This window comes from Cydia fagiglandana, chromosome 16 (assembly GCF_963556715.1).
Source record: "Cydia fagiglandana chromosome 16, ilCydFagi1.1, whole genome shotgun sequence".
NCBI lineage: Eukaryota > Metazoa > Arthropoda > Insecta > Lepidoptera > Tortricidae > Cydia > Cydia fagiglandana.
The window spans coordinates 7,177,055-7,204,621 of record NC_085947.1 but is presented as its reverse complement, the minus strand read 5'-3'; the positions used below and the strand labels follow the sequence as shown (position 1 = coordinate 7,204,621).

Below are 27,567 nucleotides of genomic sequence, written 5' to 3'. Positions count from 1 at the left end.
TTATTTACTTGTCTAGGTACTGTCTTGTGGTGTGGCAATTTTCCTGTTTTACGCAAAGGAGGCAGTGACAGTTTCAATAATCTTATGGTGGCATATAGGTAGTAAAGAATTCGTTCGGTTTTTCTGACGCTTACGCAACCCACTCTAATGACTAATGTCTCGAACGTGTCTTGGTAACGTCGGTTATATTAAAGGCCATTTAAAGATTAACTATCTATACATACATTGTATAGGTACCTATCTATTCTCGTTTTGTTTATTACGTTTCTTATTATATACGATTGATCTACCTACTATTATTCTATTAACAATGTATTTTATACTATGCAATAGTATTATAGTATATTGTAAATACTAACAACATTGTATGGTGTACAATGTTGTTAGTATTTACGACTATGGAAAGCTTTACAATAGTGTCGGAAATATTTGGAACAATATATTCGTCATATATTCTGCCAAGTGCCGCCTCATGAAACAGTTGCTTTTAACTCTATGGTGTAACTGAAAGTAAATATATTTTTTTTAGAATTAGTATAAAATTCAAACAAATGAATGACAGCAGTAATATATTGTGAGTCATGTCATGTCGTCATAATATTTACCGGGTACTCCGGGTAGGTGCGTTATTGGTATTGTAAGACGTAAGTATACCATTTGCTCTAGGGCCGTGGGCGGCTAGCGAGCCGAGTTAAAGTGCCATTTAGTAACACCCGCAATTTAAAACTCGTTTCTGTAATGAGAAAGCTCAAAGTTAAATTAGCATCTCAGTATATATATAGGTAGAAATATTTGTAATAAAAATAATTCTTTTATATATGGCTAAACCGTAAATGCTGACTCTAAAACGAGCGTTGTACTAACAATTTTCATGCTAATAAAAAGGCAGGTATGCGTTTATCTGTGTAATAAATTTTAGTACCTATAGCTTAGCAAACCGGTTAATGTGGATATCCTTCGTAGAGTTTTCTATAAGAGTAGTTAGTTAGTTAGTTAGTTTCTATATAGTACCTATTTATAAAACAAATGATTAAGAGAGAGAACACTAAATTTAGCGACACTCACTTGTTCTCATTACCGGTCCTAAAGGTCAGACAGATATAGAGAAGTGAATCTTTGTCACACCGAGAATCAGCATACGAGTAGCATTGGGTAATAGCTACTGATTTTCATTGATATCAGCCGTTCGTTACACAATTTGTGAAGGTCTCGCAAGGTTCAATGTTCGCTAGCTTTTGTTGCATTATTAGTAGCCATGCTCGTGTGCTATGTTGTCAGTTGTCACGCAATAAATTAAAATTGTAAATGTTTATTGCCTCTAAAATACCCGAATAACACGAAACGTTGATTCAGTAAAAGTTTTCAGACAAACTTCCGGAAAATAATGTGTAGTTGGTGTAAATTTTTGGCACAAGGTTAAGGATACAGTTGATTCATCGTCGAAATAACATATAAGGCCAGGTAATTCGCTAGCCTTAACCGAATGCAAAGGAGATTGACGACAGGGCTATATCTGAGTAGGAGTCGTCTAGGTCACGCCTACTCAGCCGTGTCACTTCCTCACCTGGCACTATCCTCTGTTTCCTTCGACAGAGATTAAACGATATCTATATACTTACATTTTACGGATCCCTTTGTTTGACATAAGGTAAATGTACTAGTGCTCGACATGTAAGGTTATCCTGTAGATAGGTTAGGTTTAGGCTTGTTTTATGAGAATCCTGAAAAGTTACGCGTTTTTGAGAGAAACCAAATTATGACTAACGGAAATGCGGACAAACATTATGACTTAAAACTTTATGGGAAACACAAGTGCAACGTAGTGGATGAATCGGTTAAAAAAACACGAGAGACAGAAAGTCTATTTGGTGACAAAATACCTTCAATTAATATTTCAATAGGTACTTTAACATTCCGTCAAGATATTCGCAGTGTTCAGCGACCAGTTATTTCCGCATAGTTTATAAATAACGAACGTAAAGCTTTCAGTGTTTTCGCAATTTCTAACATAAACGCTCTCCGCTGAAAGCACATTAAAATATTTCCGCAAGTGCCGTTAGTTTCGAGACAATGCTAAATAAATAAATAAGAATGATTGCTCATCACCACACGAGTATTTTAGTGGAGAGCAATAATTCTTGCATTCTCGTATTCTAAACAGATGCTTGACTCTACTTTGTCGTATGGTGTGTTATATAATCCCTTAGGAATTTAATAAGAGGATGTCGTCGCTTAATGACATAATCCGTCGGTCTCTTGCCACCATCAATGTGCCTGCTCTTCTTGAGCCGACTGGCATTATCAGAGATGATGGCAAGAGGCCCGACGGGGTGTCTTTAGTTCCTTGGAGCTTGGGACGGATGCTGGTGTGGGATGCTACCTGTGTAGACACGCTGGCACCGTCCCACCTCCAACGGACTACTGTAAGAGCGGGCGGGGCAGCGGAAAGCGCCGAAATTCTAAAACGTAACAAATATAAGAGCCTCGGTAGAGAGTACCATTTTGTACCATTTGGAGTTGAAACTCTAGGTCCATGGGGTCCCAGCGCGCTTAAGTTGTTCGCAGAAATCGCGAAGCGTCTGGTTGACGTAACTGGTGATCGAAGAGCTGGCGGCTACCTCGCACAACGTATCAGTATTGCGATACAGCGGGGAAATGCCGCCAGCATCCTTGGTACAATGCCTCAGGGGCCTATTTTGGATTTAAGCTAGTTATTAATTTCGTTTAGTTGTACCACTGTATATATATTGTATGTAAATGTTACCATAATTAAGTACGAAGACGACGTTTGAAAAACTGTCTGTAGAGTCAAGTTTTATACCTTTGTGTAGATTCTGTCTAGTAAATTTTTAAAGTATGTTAAAAATGTATTTACTACAAAAAATCAGTAAATCAGATAACATACGGTAATATATATACATAAGTATAACAAACCCTCATAAACTGTGGCGTGGTGGCAGCTTGCCTCGCGATGTTCTGGCAGCGACCCATCTGATTAAACAGCCATGCAACCGTAGCCATCTGATACATTTCAATATTTACTTAAAATATACAAGAAACTGATACACTGAATAACTTAAATTAAAGCGGGATTTTGAACATTTTAAATTAAACATGATATTAGATGCAAGGATGTCATCTTACTTAACTCCAATATGATCCAACGAAAAAATCGAAAACACACTGGGATTTAAAAATAATAATTTAAAGTACCGTAAAATGGGGTGAGTTGGGTGAAATTTGACTTTCAAACCTGGATAAAATTTTATTTTTACGAGTACATGTGTAAACTGAATGGTGTATATAATAAGTGGTTCGGAAGTTTGTATTTTATTTTGGGTAGTTCCATTTCATAACTTTGACGATAAAGAGGAAAACCCACCTCACCCCGTAGTGCCTCGTATTTGGGGTGAGAGGGATTTTCATACAAAGGTGATTTTGGAAGATTGTTGGATCGTTTTTTTTTTATTATGCGTATTACTATAGTCCTATTTTAAATTGGAATACATTATTTTTGTAGCAGTAGCCTTAAAAACCCTTCTCACCCCCCTCTCAAACCTTCTCTCCCCATTCATAACCCACCTCTCCCCGCGAAACCTACTCACCCCGTTTTACGGTATATGTGGTTAAATTAAAATTTCTAGGCTAATTTCTCCGTATACTTTGAATCAGTTTTACTAGCACAATATTTTATTTGCTATTTAGATAATCTAGTTTTGTACAGCCCAGCAATTAGTGTAACTGGGTCGGATTGCAACATCATTCTGAATAGTATTGTTGCAGTAAAGTTTACGTTTCGTTACAGTAGCAGATTTAGTACATATCTGTTGTTGGCATGGTGGTAATGACCACACAGCACGCGACAGCTTGTACGATTGATCGCTACTACAAATGTTGGGATTGTTGACATTGTTGGTGTAATATGCTGAAAATAGAAAGTGCAATATATTGGGAAATATTTTTAATAAGCTTACTGCGGCCCGGGTCGCTTCGACCCCGTAAAAGTAATCTTAATTAAGAATTAAACTATTAATTTATATACTATAATTATGGCATAATTTAAATAAAAAAATAATTTAACATTATTTAAAAACAATACATGGGAACCTATGCTAGATTAGTATACCTCAATCCCTCATCAAAAACTTAATCTTCTGAAGCCTCGTCATTTGTTTGTTGACATTTAAGTTGGTACATCTTTTGCCAAATTAAAACGGCAGATAGGTTGAGTCATTTGCTATCTTCTCAGGCCTAGACATTTTTAATTTGGTGCAAAAAAAAAATTCACTTCTATGACAGTTTTTCGTAAATTTCAAATTTTTACTTGCGTAGTAGTAAAAAAAACCATGGCCAATTTTGTTTTTCTAGGCATGAGAAGATAGCAAATGACTCAAGCTATCTGCCGTTTTAATTTGGCAAACGATGTACCAAACACCCTGTATACCGTCATTGATCAAAAACCGCAAAAGATTGATGAGGTATTATTATTATTGAATTTAATTAGTGTAGACGTAAATAAATGGTCTGTGATGCGGTATTTTTGTGGTCCGGTTGTGCGGGACTGGGGGCTGAGGGATAGTGGTGTCTGCTGGCGCCAGGCACACGGCTGGAGCTATTAAAAATAATTACTTACACTACAGCCTTAAACGGATATAAATCATGTAAATATAAGTACCTATTTACTAATTATATTGATTAATTGCCCTTCATTTTGGCTATCGTTTATCATTATTAGCGTTACAAAAAATATAGGTAGGTATTGCCAAAATGTCTCTGGTGAAAAAGATACACAGACTAAGTATACAAAATATTCCACAATTTAGAGAGGAATATGAAACATCGTTAAATGTCTGTCATAGGTAAATCTTTGACTTTATGAAAAATTGAATTACAATGTGTCATAAAATAAGATTGCATTGCCTCATTTCCCGCTAGGTAAAATTTAAATTATAGTGATTTGCAGAACTAGCCTTGGTGCAGCAGTAATTGTAAAAATGTTAACATATAAAAGCCATAGTTAAGTTGTATGCATTGCAAAATGTTAAAAGACAAGGTTTCCATTAAGGAATGAAATCGGAAAGCCAGTTCCGATAAGGCCCGGGAAAGCTGATCATGTCCGATACCGGCTTCCTTTGATAACCGAAGACAACACGACACACCATCGTTTTATCTTTGAGCAAATACGAGTAGGTAATTTCGGTTTACTGTAGAGTTCTATGACAGATAACAAATATTTGAAAATTATAAATGTATTCATTCATAAAGTGGCCATGCAATTTTTCGGCTGAGTGCGGGGAAGCTGATACCTTTGCTCTTATGATTTCAAGAAAATTGTGTCACCCTCAATTAAATGATACTCTCAGTTGACGTACCTACGATTCCTACGACGTCTTTAACATGAAAAACATTCAAGATAACATGTCCTACATCACCGCAGTTTCAAGTACAAGGTTACCTAACTAACGTCTAACTAAAATATTTTCTTATCCGCCACGTTACGGTACTGATAAGCCAAATGAACTCTTTAAAAATAATATAGGTATGCACTTTATTTATGACTAAAATGAGTTCTTAGTGACCAAGATAGCTTGAGAAAACGATTTTTTTAAGACCTCCTTGAATTGATTTATCGTGTTTGAAAAATCGATTGACCCGTTTGCCTATAAAAAGCACACCTTGATATTCAAATATTGGTCGTGTGATCATAATTAGGTGATTCTGATTATAGCACTCTTCGCGCTCTCGTGAACTCTTTACTACCCGGGCACTCCGGTCAGGCGGTCACAATTATCTGTGCAACCCCGCGGCATGCGACGCCCATGCGGTCAGGGTAGTAAAGAGTTCACGAGAGCGCTATAATCAGAATCTCCTAATTATGATTGAATTAATGTACATATATACATCTGCTATTCGTAGCTAGCTTAGGCCCACTTGCACCATCCAAATAACCCGGGGTTAAGCGGTCAAACCGTTAACCCAGTGTCAAATTGTACTGGTAACCATAGTAACTCCAGGTTTAACCGGTTAACCCCAGGTTAGTGGAATGGTGCAAGTGAGCCTTAGTAGTTTCAATATGAGTCGCTTAACTTCAAACTCGGGTAAATCCATCTGTCAGATTATGCGATTTTGGTATTAAGAAAACGTAATAGGGTAGATATTTGTTGAGAGGGTCCAATGGATTTACCCGAGTTTGAAGTTAAGCGACACATATGTACTTCTTAACACTTATTTTAATGTACCTGACAGCTATTTTTCATGGCTTCTGTACCTACCTTAGCTGCCTAAATAAAGCAAGAACTTCGGACTTTTGGCGTAGGTGTGACCCTAATTAATCCCATAATCTTTATACAATAGCTCATGTCATGTCTAAAATTAAGTAAAACCACTCAAGTTGCAGTATAAATACATTTTATACGGAATACAATAAATATTCCAGTTTCTTGTAAAAGATGACGTGGGACCTATTAGATGCGCTAACTCCTGACCTCACACAGGCCTTGGTGTTTATCTGAGCCCATTGTAAATATCAGCCAATACCAGGGCCAGCCATATTGGAAATGTAAAAAACTGCTGTCGGTATAAAAAAGTTAATTAAGGTCAAATCGAACGTTAACGTTAAGCGATATTATTCGAACGGTTATCATCAGAAATTAAGCAAGACATATATTCGGAAGTATTTTTTATGTCCTTGGTAGTTGTTCGAATAATTTAGTTTTAGCGTGGTAAGTTAAAAACATGTAGGTACCTAGTAATTTTCATAAAAAAGGAGCTTTTTATATATGACAGGTTTTTTTGTATAGTGCTTCATTTATCTATATATATAAATGCAAGTGTCCTGACTGACTGACTGACTGACTGACTGACTGATTCATCAACGCAGAGCCGAAACTACAAAAGCCAGAAAGTTGAAATTTGCACACCAGATTGCATTTATAAAGTGTACAAGAGATAAGAAGCGATTTTGAGAAATTCAACCCCTAAGGGGGTTAAAAAGGGGATGAAAGTTTGTATGGGGTTAAAGTTTTCTTTTAAGCTAGGAATTTGAAACTTCGTAAAAAGATATATTATTAAAATATAAGAAAACTAATTTCAGCGTTTTTGAAAATTCATCCCCTAAGGTAGTGAAAAGGGGTTGAAAGTTTGTATGGATATCAAAAAAAAATTCAAGTGGTGGACTTGAATCTTTGTATTTAGGGATGTTATTAGAAGACAGGAAAAGTAATTTCAGCGTTTTGTAAAATTCATCCCCTAACAGGGTTAAAAAGGGGTTGAAAATTTTAATCCATTACAAATGCTTTCAAACTTCGTAGAAAGGCATAATAGCCGATTACAAAAAAAGTGATTGCAACGTTTTTGGAAATTCAACCCCTAAGGGGGTTAAAAAGGGGGATGAATGTTCGTCTTCGGGTGCAAATTTTATTTTAAGCTAGGAACTTGAAACTTTGTAAAAAAGTATTATATTAAAATACAAGAAAACTAATTTCAGCGTTTTTGAAAATTCATCCCCTAAGGTGGTGAAAAAGGGGTTGAAAGTTTGTATGGATATCAAACATTTTTTCGAGCGCGGGACTTGAATCTTTGTATTTGGGGATACTATTAGAAGACAATAAAAGTAATTTCAGCGTTTTGTAAAATTCATCCCCTAACAGGGTTAAAAAGGGGATGAAAGTTTGTATGGGGTTAAAGTTTTCTTTTGAGCTACGAATTTGAAACTTCGTTAAAAGATATATTATTAAAATACAAGAAAACTAATTTCAGCGTTTTTGAAAATTCATCCCCTAATGTGGTGAAAAACGGGTTGAAAGTTTGTATGGATATCAAAAAAATTTTCGAGTGTGGGACTTGAATCTTTGTACTTGGGGATACTATTAGAAGACAATAAAAGTAATTTCAGCGTTTTGTAATATTCATCCCCTAACAGGGTTAAAATGGGTTTCAAAGTTTAAATCCATTACAAATGCTTTGAAAATTCTTAGAAAAGCATAATAGCCGATTACAAAAAAAAAAGTAATTGCAACGTTCTTGGAAATTCAACCCCTAAGGGGGTTAAAAAGGAGATGAAAGTTCGTCTTCAGGTGCAAATTTTATTTGAAGCTAGGAACTTGAAACTTTGTAAAAAGGTATTATATTAAAATACAAGAAAACCAATTTCAGAGTTTTTGAAAATTCATCCCTATGGCGGTGAAAACGGTGTTGAAAGTTTGTATGGATATCATGCATTTTTTCGAGCACGGGATTTAAATCTTTGTATTTGGGGATATTATTAGAAGACAATAAAAGTGATTTCAGCGATTTGTAAAATTCATCCCCGAACAGGGTTAAAATGGGGTTCAAAGTTTGAATCCATTACAAATGCTTTGAAACTTCTTAGAAAGACATAATACTAATAGCCAATTACAAAAAAAAAGTAATTGCAACGTTTTTGGAAATTCAATCCCTAAGGGGGCTAAAAAGGGTATGAAAATTCGTCTTGGGGTGTAAATTTAATTTTAAGCTAGGAACTTTAACTTTTTGGAAAAAAAGGTAACAAATTAAAAAACATGAAAACTCAAGCATTTTTGAAAATCATCCCCCAAGGTGGTGAGAAAGGGGTTGAAAGTTTGTATGGAGATCAGATATTTTGTGAGTGCGGAATGCGGAACTTGAATCCTTCTATAAGGGGATAGGTACCTATTATGAGAATACAAGAAAAGTAATTTCAGCAACCAACATCAAAATCCACTTGACTTAAAACTTCATACAACTTGCTAAAAAAGAAAAGTACTTAATTTCAACATTGCTTGGATATGAAAATTATAGGTACTATATAAAGATGTAAAATGTTGAAGATAAGATTCCACGCGGACGAAGTCGCGGGCAACAGCTAGTGTACCTATAGTCCTATACCTATTAGCTCTCTACTAGAAAGTTTTAAATTCCGAAGAGCTTGTAGTCTCTACCATTCTATTAAATTTAATTTAATAATGCAAATAGGTATAGTATACAGGGTGTTTGGTACATCGTTTGCCAAATTAAAACGGGGATAGGTTGAGTCATTTGCTATCTTCTTAGGCCTAAAATTTTATAATTTTTTTTCACATCTATGTCACTTCAGTTTTTCGTAAATTTCAAATTTTTACTTGCATAGTAGTAAAAAAACCATGGCTAATTTTGTTTTTCTAAGCATGAGAAGATAGCAAATGACTCAACCTATCTGCCGTTTTAATTTGGCAAACGATGTACCAAACACCCTGTATAATTTCCAAAAACATATTAGTATAATTAGCACTTCGTAAAGATCGTCGCCACTTCTCTGAAGCATCACCAGACCACTTATAGCAATGTACGTCCAATCTATCTTTGGACGCACAAAGAGTTGCGTTTCAGCCGGCATCGGGCATGACATCACGCAGATAAACTCTGACCGTAAGCAAAACAACCTACAACACTATCTTATTTAATTAGTCACAACATGCACGTATTCTGAAGGTTATATATACTATTAATTTTGCCTTATTTACATAGGTGTAATGTAGACATTAATCATAGATGATACGTCAGTTTAAATTAGGATTTTTTAAAATTACATCTCAATTTTAAGACTAATTAAGTTTTGATTAATGTAGGGTAATTTACTAACAAGGATAACTTAGACTCCTTTTTGAGAAACTGGCCAGATGCAGCTCAAAATCGGGAGGAATGGAAGAAGAGGGGGGACGAGGTCTTTGCCCAGCAGTGGGACACAATGGGCTCGTAATAATAAATAAATAAATTTACTAAATTATATTAAATTAATTCATAATAGAATTAAGACTTGTCACATGTTATTTTGATCAAGATACAGTAGAAAACATTAGAGATTTAAATAAGCATGGGGTAATGGACCAAAGTGTGTAGCATATTCTTTACCGATGTTTTTTTTAATTGCTGAGGCTCAAATTTTAACTTGGCCTATGGGTTGTGTTTATGTTTTTTTATATTCTTTGATTCATTATGATCTTTAAAGCAGGCTTAATTAGCAATGAAGTTATTTTTTGTTATATTTCGGTCATAGCGTTAGATATTGTATACCTACACACCTTAACCCTTTACTAGAGTAAGGGATATACATATATTTCCCACATTCGGCACTTCAATCAAACATGTGTTCTATTTTCGATGAGTAAGACTGACATTCGGTTGTGTTTTTTGAAATGTCAGCCTCGTAAAGGGTTAATATGAAAGCCACGGTTATCTTGAACTTAATCCAAACTTGTGAACTACAATTACTTTGTGCTTTAGTGTATTGATTATTTTATAACGTGTAGGTGGATGTAAAACTTGGTCACGTGAATCCATTAGATATGGAACTTTTGGATCGATCACCTTATACACTATTCATTATCCTTTCGTTACTTACCTATTGTTAGCCATTAGTTACCGAAATATTGTGAGCCCAATTACTCCTTTCTCGCTTGTGTGTTGTGTGCTTACGAAAGTAACATGAAATATACGTATTTTTCTTTAGGTCAGAGTTATGTAAACAAAAATATGAACCAATTCTTATATGGCCTTGGCTGGTAATTTATGAACTTGAAAAATCTGATACTGATTTGATTACACTCTTAATTTTCTTCCACCTTCCGTGTCCAGCTAAAAATCGTGAAAATGCGCAGCTATATAAGCGCAGATATTTACTTAGTCAAATATAATTTTTATTAAGAGTATGTATGGAATGGAATAGGCTAGATGATGTAGATGTAGATGTAGTGTAGGGACGCCCGGCCGGAAGCAGGCGGGCTGTCGATCGCGTGTCGCGTTCATTCAGCCCTGTTCCCTGGAGTTGGAGCTGCAGGTTACTGTCCCGGCGGCATTAGCACACCATTCTCCTCAAATCTTCTTGTTTTCCTGCAGAACAGAAGGACATCTTTGAGTTGGACGTCCTTTAGTTAGTTTTGGATTGCAGATGAAATAGGCTAAAAGAATGCATACCTACTTATATGTATTGATAACTAATTAATTATGACTTGACTAATGTACGTGTTTCACGTGTTGATGCGCCACTATAGTTCGTTTTTTTTAGCATTAGAAAGAACTTGCAAGAAGGTAAGCGATCTTGACGTGTCTTTTAATTGAAAAACGCTTTTTAAAAATCAAAAACTATTACTTATGAAAGCAGAAGAATATAAATGATCGTATTAGATTCATAATTGTTACATATTTGCCGTAACTTATTTTAAAAATGTGTTTTTCAATTAAAAGACACATCAAGATTGTTTATACCTTGTTTCTAATGCTAAAAAAAACGAACTATAGTAATATTTAATTGCTGCTTAATATTAATGATTTTAATGAAGCTTGATTAATTTTCTTTGTAATTGTTAGCTTCATCTCTCGTTTTAAACGTACTGCACGCGTAGGTAGTGTATTAAGTAATTACTCGTATTCTATGACATAGCGGAAATTGAAATTCGCATAGACCGTAGTTATTTCTGAATCTTATCAAAAATGTTACCACTCCTGCTGAATTCGGAACTAATATTAATGTATTATCGTCTAAGTTAACCCCTTACTGCGTGTAATAAAAATTGTTTAAATTTGAACTTTAATAGCTATCAAAAGAGTTGAATATCACATCCGCCATTAAGCCAAGTTAAGAGTTGAAGAACATGACTTTAGAATACATTTAAGCATCTCCAGCGATACGTGAACATTCTTTCCGAAAACGACATTATAATTTCATAAAGCCAATGTCCCTAATGAGTTAATCGATCATCTGTCCACGGCTTATTAACTCCAACAATGCCTTAGCTTAGATTATCTGTAGGCGTTCCACCACACCATTTGTCGCTTCACTGCCGCTCAATACCAATACTGTAAGTGTGAAAGTTTCACATTGCCAACTCGTACACAAATGAGTTATTTTCTAACATAATTTGATCTAGTGATCTGTAGTAACTATATGTAATCGGAGATCACACTTACGCTGGTAATTTGAAGTAATGCACTCGGTATATTCAAAACACATCTGTGCCTTATTCTTCAATATGCAATTAACGGAGGTATCAAAATTATACATAAAAGGAATTGATGCAACACGCTTGCTCACTCTTACCTAGGTATATGTTTTGTAGTACGAAAGACTGATATGAAGAATTGGTATTGCATTTTCGTGTCTGAATTCGCTCAGGAAGAAAGACAACGCGAGCACTCGACTGCGACATAACGCCGCTTCAAAAACAAAAGAGGATCATCAAGTAACTAATTAGTATTATCTGCCTACATTTCTGTTGGCTGTTGGTTAGATCCCAGTTGCATTTGTAAATAGGTTATAGATTTCTTCCGAATAGTCGAAGTTATCTCATCTTGCCTCTGTTGGGGCATTTTATATTCGTTCTGTGTAACTGAAATACTTTATCCGATCTAGAATTATAGCTGTCTTGTTCGATATCGCCCACTAAATCGTTTAACTTGGCAGGTTAAAAAATTCACCGGTCACGATGACGGCATAAGTAAACTCTTTGACCCTCTAGCTGTTTGTGTTTCTTTTAACCAAATGAGGTGACAAATTGACACCTCATTTGTTCAAATCAATATAATCTTTGTATGTAAAACTATTTTTGCATTCACTCTCAATGTAAGTAGGATAGCCCACATAAATTAGGTCATCTATAGTAGTAACATATTCAAACAAGATATTGGTAAGGGTATGAATCCGAATTGTCTCCTATTGATCATATCAAATAGCTGATTTCTGTAGGTGTCTAATTGACGCTATAATGACGACACCTACGTATTTTTTGTCGATTTTACTGTTACTATATAGGTACCTATAGCTAGTATTCGCGAAGTCTTGTGGTGTTCCTATACAAATTTATATATTTTGGGTGTTCCAAGCGTGACTGGATTAGCAAAGGTATGATAAGGTCAAATAAGGTCATTTAGACCCTCAGTATTCATCACACGTCCATCGAAAACACTAGTGTAAGCTCTTTGTAAGGTAAGTAATGTTTCAACGAATCGAAAATTTGCTACGTGAGTTATTCGGAGACGCGCACAGGTGTTTTGAAATTATATGAGTTCATGCATCAGCAATGTCCATGACGTGACGTCACAAAGTCACGGTCGAAAAAGTCAGAATAGCTAGTTACCTATTCGGAAAAAGTACGTAGTACTCCGTACAATTCCCTTGTATATTTGAGCTCCCTATATGATCGCGGGCGGCCTTTGTATGCAAATGCCACCTGGGAACATTCCACACATTATGTAATGTAATAATTTAAGTAGATTTCTCGAAAGTTTACGTCTCACTAGCAAGTATTTCAAGTCTAGACAAATGAAGTACCTATTCTGCGACTTAATTAGCCCGTCTGGATGATAAATTAGATAATATGCTTGAGAAATATGTACCTATGTATTGAAGCTGTGCACTTAATCTATCTCCAAAACGATAACATCAACACTAACTCGAAGAATGGATTAAACTGTTCCATCTTACGGCAGTCGCCCACTCGGCGCCAGTTCCTCAATTGAACAGATATATACTGCATTATTGAATTGACCTTAGTCCTCCGTCTTATGAGCAATCTTCTCGCTATTGCTACTAACTACATTTATTTATTGTGAAATTGTCATTCACACATGCTTACCTACTTACTTGAAATTGTTGATTAACATAACAGAAACTACATCGATTCCATGAATTACATTACGTCAACGCGGAGTCTGAATTGGAAGTGCGCTAGAATGTGGAGGCAAGACATCCTTAAAAGGCTTCGGCGTACTCTTTTACAGAAGCCAAGCGACTGCTTTAAGTCTCGGCCTCGTGAATTTGATCATGATTTAATCGCCTATCATATTTTCACATATCGCGTGAGAGCTCGCCGATTGGGGATTGTAAACAAAATTGGCAAGGCAATTTAGAGAGATGCGGTGACGTATAAAGTGGTGCAGGCTGCGACCTCAGCGGGTATTCGCGGCGGTGATCTCACCGTGCCCACGTCCTCGCTAAACTCGTTTCTTGTTTACTTGCCGGTGCGGCAACTTAACGTTGGCAACACAGGACGCTCTGTATCAAGAAGGGTTACGTCACCTCCGCGGCCTATATCCAATGAAGGCGATTGCAGGGCGTAAAGGGGTCTCAGGGCGACTGTTATGTAGGACTGGACATACGATCGTGATGTTAATTATGATACTAGCAGTCATTATAAAGGCAAATTATTGCTAACCGTATATGGTATAACACTCGTAAAGATGTAAATCATTGATTAAACCGCGACAGTTTTAATTGTTCGAATAATAATATAAGCTAATAATTCTAAAAAATAGTTTCCGAAGTTCGATATATGACGAGTTATTTAGGTATCCTAAAAGATTAATTGTATTGTAGGCACTAATTGCTTAAAACATTAGTGACGTGTAGAGGTCAAATCCATTTCATAACTAATCAAGACTTGATGGATCTAAGATGGAATGCGGTTTCCTGATTAGGGTTTAAAACCATTTGTTATAATTTTGAGCACAATAATGATACAATCAACAGCAGGAATAATAGGAATTTCTTTGAATCATATAAATAATTTTTGCATTACTGTTCGATGAATCACATTTTCCTCATCCTACGTTTATTTCTAGCACATTTTTCAAAGCAATTTCTGAATCATTCAGAGACTAATAAACATCTATCTAGCAACAGCAAGGTTTGCGAAAGCTTTACCAGTTGGATTTGCTAGCTCTACGGTTAGGTTGTAGATTGCGTGGAGCTTACAGAAAGGTAGGCCATATGGTCGACGACCTTGTCGGCGACGGGCGAGCTGTGCCGACACCCACACCGAACTGCCGAATCATATACATCTTTCCGATTGTTCCGCCATCGGTGGCAAAAACACATCTTGTCTGCAACTCTACAAAACTCCACTGAAAGTCAACACCAATGGCAAATTCACCCTGTGCAAAATTGCAGGGAGTAAAAGCCAGAGGAATGAAAAACTCTACTACATAGAGTATTCGTTTTTCTAGACAGCCATAATTACTACTAAATCGTCTTTATCTCTTTTGAAAGTTTTTTATTAGAACTGCATCCCGTTATGCATATTGTTAATTCAGTCGTCAGTTCGTGGATTACTTTTACTCGAGTGATTTTTTGGCGTGTTACAGTTGCGTCTGCGTCTAAGTAAACTTCAGTAGGTACCCTTTAGGTACCTACCTCGTTATTTCACTAAGCTCTTAACTATAACTATAAGACTATAACTCGGTGGCCCTGTAATACGGTGGAATTATTTACATAGACATAAAAGTCGACTATTTAATGTCTCCGTATTAGGGCACTATAAATATGCCAACCACGAAGAGTTAGTCTCGAATTGATTAAATCGACGAAGCTGTAGGTACTTATTTAGTTCTATGAAATTAATTGTCTCTAATGAATGAAAGGTTTTTAACCCGCTGTTACCTACTAAGTACCTGACACATTTTCTCTTGGCGTCATACAAGTTTAAAAGCAAACGTAGTTTTATTTTGAAGCATAGAAATTTGATGTACATAACATATTGCCTCGAATTCTGCATATTGATGCTGCCTCGCTAATTAACTAATTTAGCTGCCCAGTCATTTGAAATTTTTTCCAATCGTACAACTTAGGCTCATTTCACAGACATGACTTTCTCGCTGTCATATTCAGAAGAGAATGTTGCACTGAGAGTAAATAACTCCTCGCATTTATAACACTTGCACTGGCCTTATGTAACCCAGGGTCCTCGAGCTTACATTCAGTCGGCGCCGTTCCGTTTTTGGCGGACAACTTTCAACCGCGGCCCGCATCGGGGTCGGACTTTTTGTTTACCATATAAGCTGCGGATTTCTTGATACGATCTTAAATATTGATTTACTGGACGTTATTTTCGTCGAATCTTCTTAGCTGTATTCTGTATTGCGTTATTGCTGTCGGTAATCTGAATATTTTGAAAAGTTTTAAGTGATCATTTTCTTTAGTAACTGGACTGGTCATTTTCAATATTTCATGGCAACGAATACTTACGTAGTTGAGTTTAAAGAATCGGTAGAGCCAATTTTAGTTTAAATGAACAATTAGAGTTAATAACGTTTGTATATGGACCTGAATTGTTTTGTACAGTCATTACACCATCAGATATATTGGAGCGGCCACGGCACCTACTCAAAAATACCTGAACAAGTAATACTAGTGCCTTTTGACAATAAAGGCTTGTGAAGATATATTTGTGAGCGCCTTGGCCGCTCCGATATATCTGATGGCGACTGTACCTACCTATTAATATTGTTGGAACTCAACTTTAATTCAAGTACGAGGTTACCGATCACTATGTATAGTTGCTGCTTACAAAAATAAGTTCCGTGCTAAATCGGGACTAATTACAATAATAGGCGCCATTTGTCATTACGCTACGTCTTACGTAGGCGAACAACGCGCGAACGCGGCGCGGCGCGGCGCGGCGAAATCAATCCTTTGATGCCCATAGAAGTGTCCTACGTAAGCGATCTCGTTGCGAACGCGGTGCGGCGCGATTTGCACGCGAATGTCAGGCGGCGCGGCGCGGCGCGGCGCGGCGGCGGCCGCTTTCGCCGCGCCGCGCCGCGCCGCGTTCGCGCGTTGTTCGCCTACGTAAGACGTAGCGTTAGTTAGATATAGGTATCTAGTTTTTACTAAGTAAACAAGCTATGTACTGACACACACACTACACTTGAGTAAGTGTCTTATGAATGTCTCTACCCAAATCTAAATTACATCGTAAATGTCATCTGATGCAAGCACATCTGTATGCTGATTCAGACGCGCGATGCTCAGTCTCAGCTCAGCCCGGGGCTATATCGGGCCTTGTTGAGTAACTGGTGAATAAGGGAGCTTGACTAAGATGTTTTGAAACGCGATTTGTCGATAAGGACTTCCATATTTTGCTGTTGCCTGAAGAAATATTTTTATTTCCAGTTATTTATAGTCGTGTTGACTTTTAACGACTTTTCATTGCTTTAAATTTAACTCACAGGTTTATAGTGATATGATCGGTACAAAATAAATCATCACAAGTTCATTAAGCATCAAAAGACTGTACCTATTTAAGGATAAGCAAGTTCTTGCCTGAATTGTAAACTGAAAATAAAAAAAAATAACAAAAAAAAGTCCATCTAGGGTTTTTTGCGGTTGGACTTAGGCTAGGCTAGCGTCTTCTATTTCGTCGGGTGACAAGCAAAAGTCACTAAGTACTATCAAAAAATTAAAGTAACAATGCACTTTATTACACTTGTGACAAGGTTCATTGTCCAATAATTTCAATGGTGTTAGTTAGTGACTTTTGCTTGTCACCCGACGATTTGACAATTCTGCTGAACCTTCACCCCTAGCACAAAAATTGGAAAAAAATAGACTTTGAAATTTGATGATCGTGAAGACGGGTAAACGAGTTTTCATCTTGACCTTCACCGTCATCTTATTAAATTTCTAATCTAGCTAGACTCATGCAACTAGGGGCCCTAGTAAATGTGCTCCAAATACTTTAACTGCAGCAAATTTGGTTGCTTTATGTTTACATAACTAGTTGATGAGATGCAATCGACCTCCCCGGACGTTACGAGCACACAATAGCGAACACAGCACCGAGTATTGTATGCTGCCGCTTGCTAATCCAACGAATGCAGTGCTTTCACTTTTGTGTGTATGGGCGATTCTCAGAGATGACATTCGGTGCCTGACTTCGGTGCCAAAAAATTTTTTTAACTTATATAATATGCGAGTTTATTTCCTAAAATCTACCCTTAATATAAAAAATATTGGTAGTGGAGGCCTCCATTAGAACCTTATAGTTTTCAAGATATTTGAGATCATGTGCAGGCACTGAAATCAATTTGCGTCACCGAATTCAATAATGCTTACACCAAAATCACATTTAGGTTTTATATCTCGATTATATAATTATTTTAATCATATTTATCAATTATTTTTGTTGATAAGCGATGTAACAAGGCTAATGATCTCGAAAGCTTACATAAATTTAATAGATATAGACTCAAGATTTTAAAATAACCAAATTATGGCTTGTAAATCAACATCTCTAGAAGATATCCCACACTATATGACTGGCCTCATATAATAGGGTGATGTGTGGCCCTGAAACGAGTTACAGACATGTCGACATTGTCGACCACAAATTCGCACATTATAATCATTTATTCATTGCATTATTATATCCATGAAGGTGAAGATGTTTGTTTCACGCAATCTGACCGCACATGCATCTAAAAAAAACTTACGTTACCTGCACCCGATAAACAATACACTCTTGAGTGGTGTTCAATGCTCATTAAATATTTAATGTACTTATAAAGCAATGTGATGCAATACGGAAAACAAGTATTTTTTTAATAAAAGAGTTTAAAAGCGTGAACTCCGTCAATTTAAAACTATAATATTTGAAGTAGTCGAGTAATGCTTGAATATCCAATTACCAATTAATTATGATCTCCAGCACCCTCAATCACTTGAGCTAAATTGTAACAAAGTTGTTGACAAAGACATAAGACATTGAGGATTGTTAAAACATTTGCTGTGTTCAATTTGTGTCTATGGCTATCCTTTAGAAATATCGATCAGTAGGTACGCTCAGTGCCTTTGAAGCGATCTCGACATTAGAATGCTATTTTATTTTTAATCCCTTGTTCTGTACATCCTGTCCCTTGGGTTCACCTTGCATAGTACTTACATACACAAGTTATTTTAAAAGAAGTGGGATCTAATTGACTACATTTATTTAACATAGCTGACATGTTTAAAGGTATCGAGGTGTAGGACCTCCGGTGATACAGAGGACAACGAACATAATTTACTTAATTGGTTGGAAAAGAATATCAAGATTAAACCAGACGTATAGACCCAATGTTTCTTTCTCTGTCTTCATATTGAGAAAGAAACATTGGGTCTATACGTCTGGTTTAAAAAACTACTCATAGTGAACTAGTGATTTTGTGTACCTACTATGACATAATTTACTTACAAACATAATTTTACGTTTGTACAACGTATCTATCACTTTTTAGACATGATAAATTAGTACAACAAATTAGTTTACAAAGCAGGATTTGAATTCAGTGATCACTTTTTTGATATCGGTGGTCAAAAAATCCACCGAAACCAGGGAAATCAACACCAGCGATATCAAAATTAATCGCTTTTTAGCAATTACAGAAATAGCATGAACGATACAGAGGAGATGTAATAATGGTGGATGTACGTACTTTCGATGACTTATTAATCACTTACATAACGATAATTGCACTAAAACTTTCGGAGTAAATTGCACCACCGATCTCAAAAAAACATAGGACCAAACCCAGCGAAGGACGGAGAAACGTTTAAAAAATCACTTTATTGTACTGCGACTGTACCTCTACTTTATTCAACGGTTAAGGCACAACTAAAGCATACTATGTTTGAGACACTGAGTTCCTGGTCTACAACTTTGAAGGAGTACTGACATGTTTTGCAAATTACACCGATATCAGTCACTAGCCCGGGACACATCGTAAATTTGGTTTTATTCAATGTGTTGAGCAAACACATTATTGTGATATAAAGAATATGATAAGCTAACTAATACCCTATGCGTGAATACCCATAATAACTCCGATCTAATGCCCCATCTTGAGTAATAATTTTTTGTTTCATAAAATCTGGGTGCGGGACACGCCCACCGAACATCATTTTTGGCATTTGAATTTCTTTTTCTTGTATTATATAAATAATAAATAAATAATTTGATAGTGTCCCAAACAGAATATAAGCTGAAGATCATGCCTAAATTAATTCAGATTTATTGAACAGTAAATTCAATCAATTACTGCCCCGGACACGTAAAAACGGCCCTCCTGAGAAATGCCCGTATGTTAGGCGAAAACAATGTGCATACAAATCAGCATGTATATCTACAGTGAGATAATCCATGAGCATGACAGCATCATTGACAGCTATGTTGCATCGGTTGTTGCATATGTTGCAAAGAGAGTGTGGACTTTCTTTTCTTTTTTATATCATCCTTAGCTACAGCTTCAGTGCCTAAGGGGTTGTCCATAAATTACGTCATCGATTTTTGACGATTTTTAACCCCCCCCCTATAATCATCCAAAAAATGTATGAATAGCCCCTAAGCGCCACTTGCACCATCCCACTAATCCGGGGTTAACCGGTTAAACCGTTAGAGCCACTTGCACCATATCACTAACCCGGTTAAACCGGTAACCCAGTGTCAAACATCCTCTTTAGAGACTGGCATATTTGTCATCTTTCGCTCTTAATTATTGTCGTTGTAAGGATCTTCTAATTACGCTCCCTTTAGTAGTAACACAATACCAACTGGCGACTGAGTTCATACTGCTATCTTGTTTACCCTTGTTCAGATTGAAAGAGATGGCATTATGACCTGACTCGCCACTTAGTTTTGCGGCAAAACTATACAGTTTAAAATGATACGCAGCTACCATATAATTGATAACAGATGTCGCCCGCTTCGTTTCATAAAAGGGTGTTTTGTTGGATTCGCGGAATTCGCCTGGCTAATAATTATTGTGGTCGCGGTAAAGAGACACATGCAGCTTTACATACGTAATTTTGAAGCAATATACTTAATTGCATAACGGTTCAACGTATGCTAATTACCACGGAAATTCAACCCTTCGCTGACAAAGTGTAGTTTCTACCTAGTATTTATAACAGGTGCGGTAGTTCTGCTTTACTAGGGTAGCATACGTATTATTCGATTTATTAATAGGACAGTAAAAGTGTGAATTATACGAAGGGATGTGTGAAAATTATGAAAAATATCGAAATGCTGTTTCAAAACTTCGGTTAGCAACTTAAAAATGGCACCATCACCAATTGAACTAACAACGAAGTCAAAATTAAACGTTAGACATATTTGATTTTACTTTGGATTTTACTAAAGATCTCTAAATTAAATTAGGCGATTTTTCGCAAATACGACAACTATAAAACGATCAATAATTACCATTATCAACATAATAAAGATTCAGTGGGTTTATCCAACGAAAATAGATCATCAGACTGAAATAAATAATATACCAAGCAAGCAGATTAACAAACAGTTCCACGATCCCCGAACGACCCTGATAAATAGGACATGACTCTTAGTCAATACCAATTAAATATGAGAGAAGTGTCAAGACAGAATAACACTTCATTATAAGCTTCAGACGGGTCAGGGCCACATTCGAGGAACCCTCATTGCCACTGATTCATTATTGTCTCATTCACAGTTATTTTCATTGCTTGTGTCAGACCCATAAAGCATATAAGTTATTGCATATCTGTAATGAGTTTCTCTCAGAATATTGTGACCTAATTCAGTAAAAAAAGATTTAACGTAAATACTAATTGGGTACCTAATACTACTTAAGTACGGTACTAAACAATGTGAAAGAGTTTTACTAAGAAAGTGAATCCAATTAGAATTTGCTTGATTTGACATTAATCTCAATGCATCTTTCTTGGACATAATGTACATATATAAGTATATGGACTGCACGAGATGCACAGATATCACATCGGGGACGTATTTTGAAAATTGTACTTAATACTTATCAAATACCATGTATTGATGTTTGTTGACAATGATTATCATATCGTAGATTAATCATTGTAGTACTCATCGTAACTTACATTACATAATCCAATCAAACACGTGAAATAATCTGATAAAGTTATCAATGGTCACGGGCGGCAGCTTCGCCCAATAACTGCTGTTATCTAAATCCGAGTGCAACCGTGACACCACTAATTCGCATGATCCCACTTCAGTATTTGGCCTACCTTTACTACTAGTACAGTTTTTGCAAACTGTGACCAAAATGGAAAAATAAAAATAATCTTTCAAACAAAAGACTACGACGATAAAATTAAATTAAATTAAAGCGCGTATTGACTTATTTTAGGAACAAATTTCTTGGCTGTTTTATTATTGTAGATAATAATAATAATCAATCTTAAGCAGTGCCAAATTATGTCATTTTCATGCAAACATTGATTGGAAGAAAGGATAAAAAAGAAATGCTCGAAGTAACAAGGTAAATTATGAAAGCCATTATGTGTTTCTTAATAAATAGCTCTACGAGTATGTAGATTGTAGGGTACAATTAAGCGCAGTGGTGATCGCTGTATATTGAGGCTGGATTATTTTATTTTAATTACCTATTGATTTTGTTAAGTCAATTTTAATTAATTAACAATGTCAAATGAGTTAATTAGGTACGAGGTAGAAACGAGGTTAGGTACTTTTGTCACAACGATTCAAACGCCTAATCGTCGTGATGAATTGATGTCCTCACGATACGACGATCAAGGCACGCACCGCCAATGGTCAGGTTCATTATTGATCGCAATTACGCCCTGGATTTAGGGCATGAGATGTGTTGCCCCGCCATCACTAGGCGACACTGAAATAGACCAAACGGCCGAATCTAACTTCTAACTACCTGCCACCAATATACCAAGTCGACAAATTCCCCGCTGTTTCTTTTTAATTTTGATAAGATTTTACATTATTTGTAGCAAAGGTGGGGTACGGTTTTTATCGCTAAGACAACAATAACATTATCTTCACGTATGTTGAAGTGACGGTTCGATCAATAAATATGAAGTTCCTATCACATTAAGAATTAGTTATTTGTGTAAAAATAAAATATGTAGGTAGGTAATATCGATTGTTATGACAGAATCTTTTTTAATTTAACTAGAAGAAAAGTCGGTTAGTTAATTTGTCTTAATATGATTTAAAAGTTTTAATTTTACAGATAAAACGGGAAGGGTGTTAGGTAGAGCTTCAGATTATCTTATTCTATTTACTTAGCTCCATGCTTCCTTGTTTGCCATGTTAACCTACATCTTGTGTTTTTATTAATATGAATCGCCAAGTTATAGGTAATGACAATATATATAAAATTAAAATGGCTTCAACCTCCAGCAGCAGACGTTAATACTCTCCTTGCTCCGTGTCTGATTCACACCTATATCAGGACGAGCCCTCACCCACTCCCCAATCATCTTGAAGTGCAATAACGTCTGTGCTTGGAATAAATTAGCCTCGATCCTCTAGAAAGCTGCATTCATTCTGCATTTCAACATTATGCATTCGAGAATCTCAATATAATTACACGGTCCCGTTTTTAACTGTCGAATAAAACGGTGATCTTAAGTATAGGTCCCATGGCCCGTATTTTATTTATTTAAAATCAATGTTTGCATAAATATGTAGGTAGGTATCACAGCGTAAGGAAATTATGAGATTGGTGGTCAGATTTGGGCACTTGCAATCATTGAGCTTATCTTTATTGTTAAGAGCGGCTGCAGATTATTTTGGCAACCTCGTCCGGTTAGCTAGATCTGCTACTGACTGTAATTGTTGATAGTTATATAGAGTTAAAAATTAGCATATTTTTTAAATAAGTTACGTCCTTATACTTTTACATATTTGTAATTTATGGTAACGAAACGGAAATAACTTGAGCTTTACTCTGGGCTTAAAGCCGCAAACAAACGATGAATCATAAAATGCATAATTATTTTTAACCCTGACCTACTGCTTGTGCTTTCAGTAAAAGGTTTTAGTGTTTAAAATCCTTGCAAGTCTTCACTAAGCGTAAAATATTCTTTAAAAAGTTTTGAAGCCCCTTACAAGGCCTTTAGGGGTTCAAATGTTCCTTCCCCAGAGGGATGGCATTATTTATGTAGCCATTGTTGCCAGGCGACGGCAGTAGGTCACGCGGTCGTTGCTATTAGGACGTTCATCACTGGGATGGCTAACCAGCTGTATTACACTGTTAAACGACTGATCCCTGCGTTGCGAAACTGTTGGTTACTGTTTCGATGACATCATTCGATGTTTTCATGATTACAACTGGGGATGCGGAAAAACTTACATGCACTGGTTCTGCGTTTTCCTCCTTATGCGAGTCTCCACTGATTCGGCGGCACTTTATTATTGTTGTATGACTGAATTAGGGATCCTTTAGGTTTAACTTTCTTCTTAATTTTCTTGCACACAATTCGTAGCGACTTTTATTTTACGTGCATTGACATGATGACATTTTCTTTTTATCGCCTTGCCGTTTTATTTTGAAAACCCGACAAGGAGGTCAGAATTCATAGGAGAAGTTTAAGTATTTATACGTGGCGCAAACATTCCCCCGGCCTTGAAAGGAATAGCTTTCAAAAAGTTATTTAAAATAAATCATTTACTACATAATAGCATCCTTATTGCTCAGAGAAAACTAAATTAACATAAACATATGAAGCCTCCTTAACAATGAGATAACTAATTACTAATAGAAATATAAAATTATATTATTGAGAAGGCAAAGGACATAATTTGACCAAAGGCCTTTTAAGTGTGCCTGATTTTGTTTTAACCGAAGCAACTCTGGCAATACCGTCCTTGCCTGGAAAAAGTTGAGTTATAAGACCTAACGGCCAATGTAGAGGCATAACATTATCTTGAAGGATGACTACAACTGTTCCTTCCTTAACAGGCTGAGAAGGAGTATTCCATTTTTGTCTGGCTTGCAACGTGTGCAAATACTCATCGCGCCACCTCTTCCAAAAGGATTGCGTTAAACGATCTAATAATTGATATCTTTGCAAAAGATGATCAGATGTTACCTCCGCAATAGACGCAGCTGGAAGATATTTCAAAGGAGTAACATTAAGAAAATGAGCTGGTGTCAATGCGGAAGGCTCAGCGGGGTCAGAGCTTAACACGGATAGCGGCCTAGAATTTAATAAAGCCTCAATTTCACATAGAACTGTCATTAATTCCTGAAATGATAAGATTTGTTTACCTATAGTACGATACAAATGTGATTTGACGCATTTGACATTACTTTCCCAACATCCTCCAAAATGCGGAGCACTAGGGGGAATAAATTGCCAAATTATTTTATTGGCTGATAGTTCATTTTCCCAAGCGTCTCGATACTCATTCGCAAGGAAATTGTGAAGTTCTTGCAAATATGTATTGGCTCCCTGGAAGTTGGTTCCGTTATCGCTATACATATATTTTACAGGACCACGTCTAGATAAAAACCGTTTAAATGCTGACATAAAGCTTGCTGTACTTAAGTCAGTTGCAAGTTCTAAATGAATTGCTCGTGTTGTGAGACATGTGAATAAGCACAAATAAACCTTTTGACTCTTCACGCCTCTTCGTCGAACAGGTGTACAATACAACGGACCAGCGTAATCACAACCAGTATGTATAAAGGCCTTCTCAACTTGATTTACCCTACATGCTGGTAGATCTGCCATCATTGGATAGTTAGCCTTTGGCTTGGTCCGGAAGCAGTAATTGCATAAATGAATGCGATGACGAATAATACATCGAGCTGCTATGATCCAGAATCGATGTCGCATAATAGATATTAGAGTTTCAGGTCCTGCATGTAAATGGTGTCGATGATAATAATCGACCAGTAGATTAATGATGTGATCACGACGTGGCAATAACAAAGGATGTTTATAATCGTAATCTTCATTAGAATTACTGAGACGTCCTCCAACGCGAAGGATTCCATCTTCAATAAATGGCTTCAGGCTTGCAAAGGCCTTTGTAAACCCTTTTTTCAAGGTCATGTCTAAAATATGTTGACTGAAATAAACTCTTTGTAGAGCTCGTACGATTTCTAATTCGGCTGCTGTTAAGTCATCAGCACTAATGGGACCCTTAGGTAATCGTTTTATAAATTTCAAGATATAGGCAACTGTGCGTACATATCTAAGCCATGAAGAGAACCGTTTAGACAAATCATAAATTATGTTGTCGTTCGAATTGTCACAAGTCACCAAAGAAACCGTTCTTTCTTCAGGAACGTTGACTTCGTCTGGTATAAACGCCTGAGTCGGCCATTCGTTTTTCGGGAGTTTCATCCATGGAGGGCCTGATAGCCATAGAGGATGGTTCACCAGCTGAGCTGGAGTTAAGCCCCTAGACAGGCAGTCGCTTGGATTTTCTATTCCCTTAATATGATAAAAATGATCGCTTGAGAGGTTCTCTTGGATCTTGGTAACACGATTGGCCACAAAAGTTTGCCATCGATGAGGCGACGAATGAATCCAACAGAGTGTCACTGTTGAATCGGAAAAGGCCATTACAGAGTCAATTGGGTATCTGGTTGAGTAAGTATCAACCACCCTTTTTATCAGTTGTGACAATAGCAATGCTGCGCACAATTCCAGTCTTGCTAGGCTGACAACCTTTACGGGCGCTATCTTAGATTTAGCGCAAATTAAATTAATGACACCTCGTTCATCATTAGGAAAGGTGACGTAGGCATAAACCACTCCACCATAAGCCTTTTCACTAGCATCCGAAAAACCAACTATAGTTAATGAACAGTTTTCAATAACACCTAGATGTCTGGGAATGCTAATGTTAGATAGTAGCGGTAGTTCACTTTGGAACTGTTGCCATTGGCGTACAATATGATCAGGCGGCAATTCATCCCAATCGATTTTCAAAAGCCACAACTCCTTTATTAGAAGCTTAGCGAACACGATTACAGGGGCAACCAGGCCCAGAACATCGAATAGTCGAGCTACCGATGAAAGAATGTTTCTTTTACTGCACGGTCGATCGTCGGGACTAACCTGGAACTTGAATACATCTTCACCAGGATACCAACGCAGACCTAAAATCTTCAACGTTGTATCATCGTCGAAGGTGACACTTTGGGACAAATGTAGTTCTTTCGGTATTTCATTCAGAACAGCTGCAGAATTTGACGACCACTTTGCCAGTTGGAATCCACCTTTCAAGAACAAATCCAGCAGTTGTTTAGTCGCTTGTACAGCTTGGTCTTCGTTAATAACTGAACCAGCTACATCATCCATATAAATATCACGAGATGCAATTTCCTTTGCGAGTGGGTATTTATAACCTTCATCAGCTACTAACTGTTTGACAGTTCGCAGTGCCAGGAAAGGACTGCTGCGTAGACCGAAGGCTACCCTGTTATATTGAAACACTCTTATAGTTTCCTCAGGACTAAACCTATAAAGTATACGCTGATAAGGACGATCCTCCCCCCGTACGTCAATACACAGATACATTTGACGTACATCAGACGTGATAGCAATACCAAACAATCGTAAGTTTAGGAGAATGCAGAACAAGTCTGCTTGAAGACTTGGTCCTGCGTGAAGTATATCATTTAACGATAAACCGCTTGTGGTCTGTGCACTAGCGTCCAGGACAATTCTAACCTTTGTGGTTATTCTGTCAATTTTGACAATTGCGTGGTGGGGCGTCATTTGACTTATCATTCGGAACCTCCGATAAATATTTTTTATCAATATGTTCACGGATAACTTCATCATAAGCTGGCTTTAATTCAGGTTGCTTGAGGAATTTTCTTTCAAGCGCTAAAAATCTGCGTTCAGCAGTCTTGTAAGAATCGCCTAAATTGCTTGGGTCCAATTTAAACGGAAGTGCTACTTCATAACGTCCGTCTTCCAAACGATTGATTGTATTTTTGAATATATCTTCAGCTTGTTTCTCGTCTGGACTATGAATCACTCCT

At 36.7% G+C, this 27,567-nt stretch overlaps 1 protein-coding gene across 6 annotated transcripts in view; it reads left to right on the top strand.

Annotated features, from left to right (window-relative positions):
* LOC134671825 (titin) overlaps positions 1–27,567 on the top strand; it is a 46,730-nt gene that overhangs the window by 4,742 nt on the left and 14,421 nt on the right. The gene's annotated exons all lie outside the window — the stretch shown is intronic.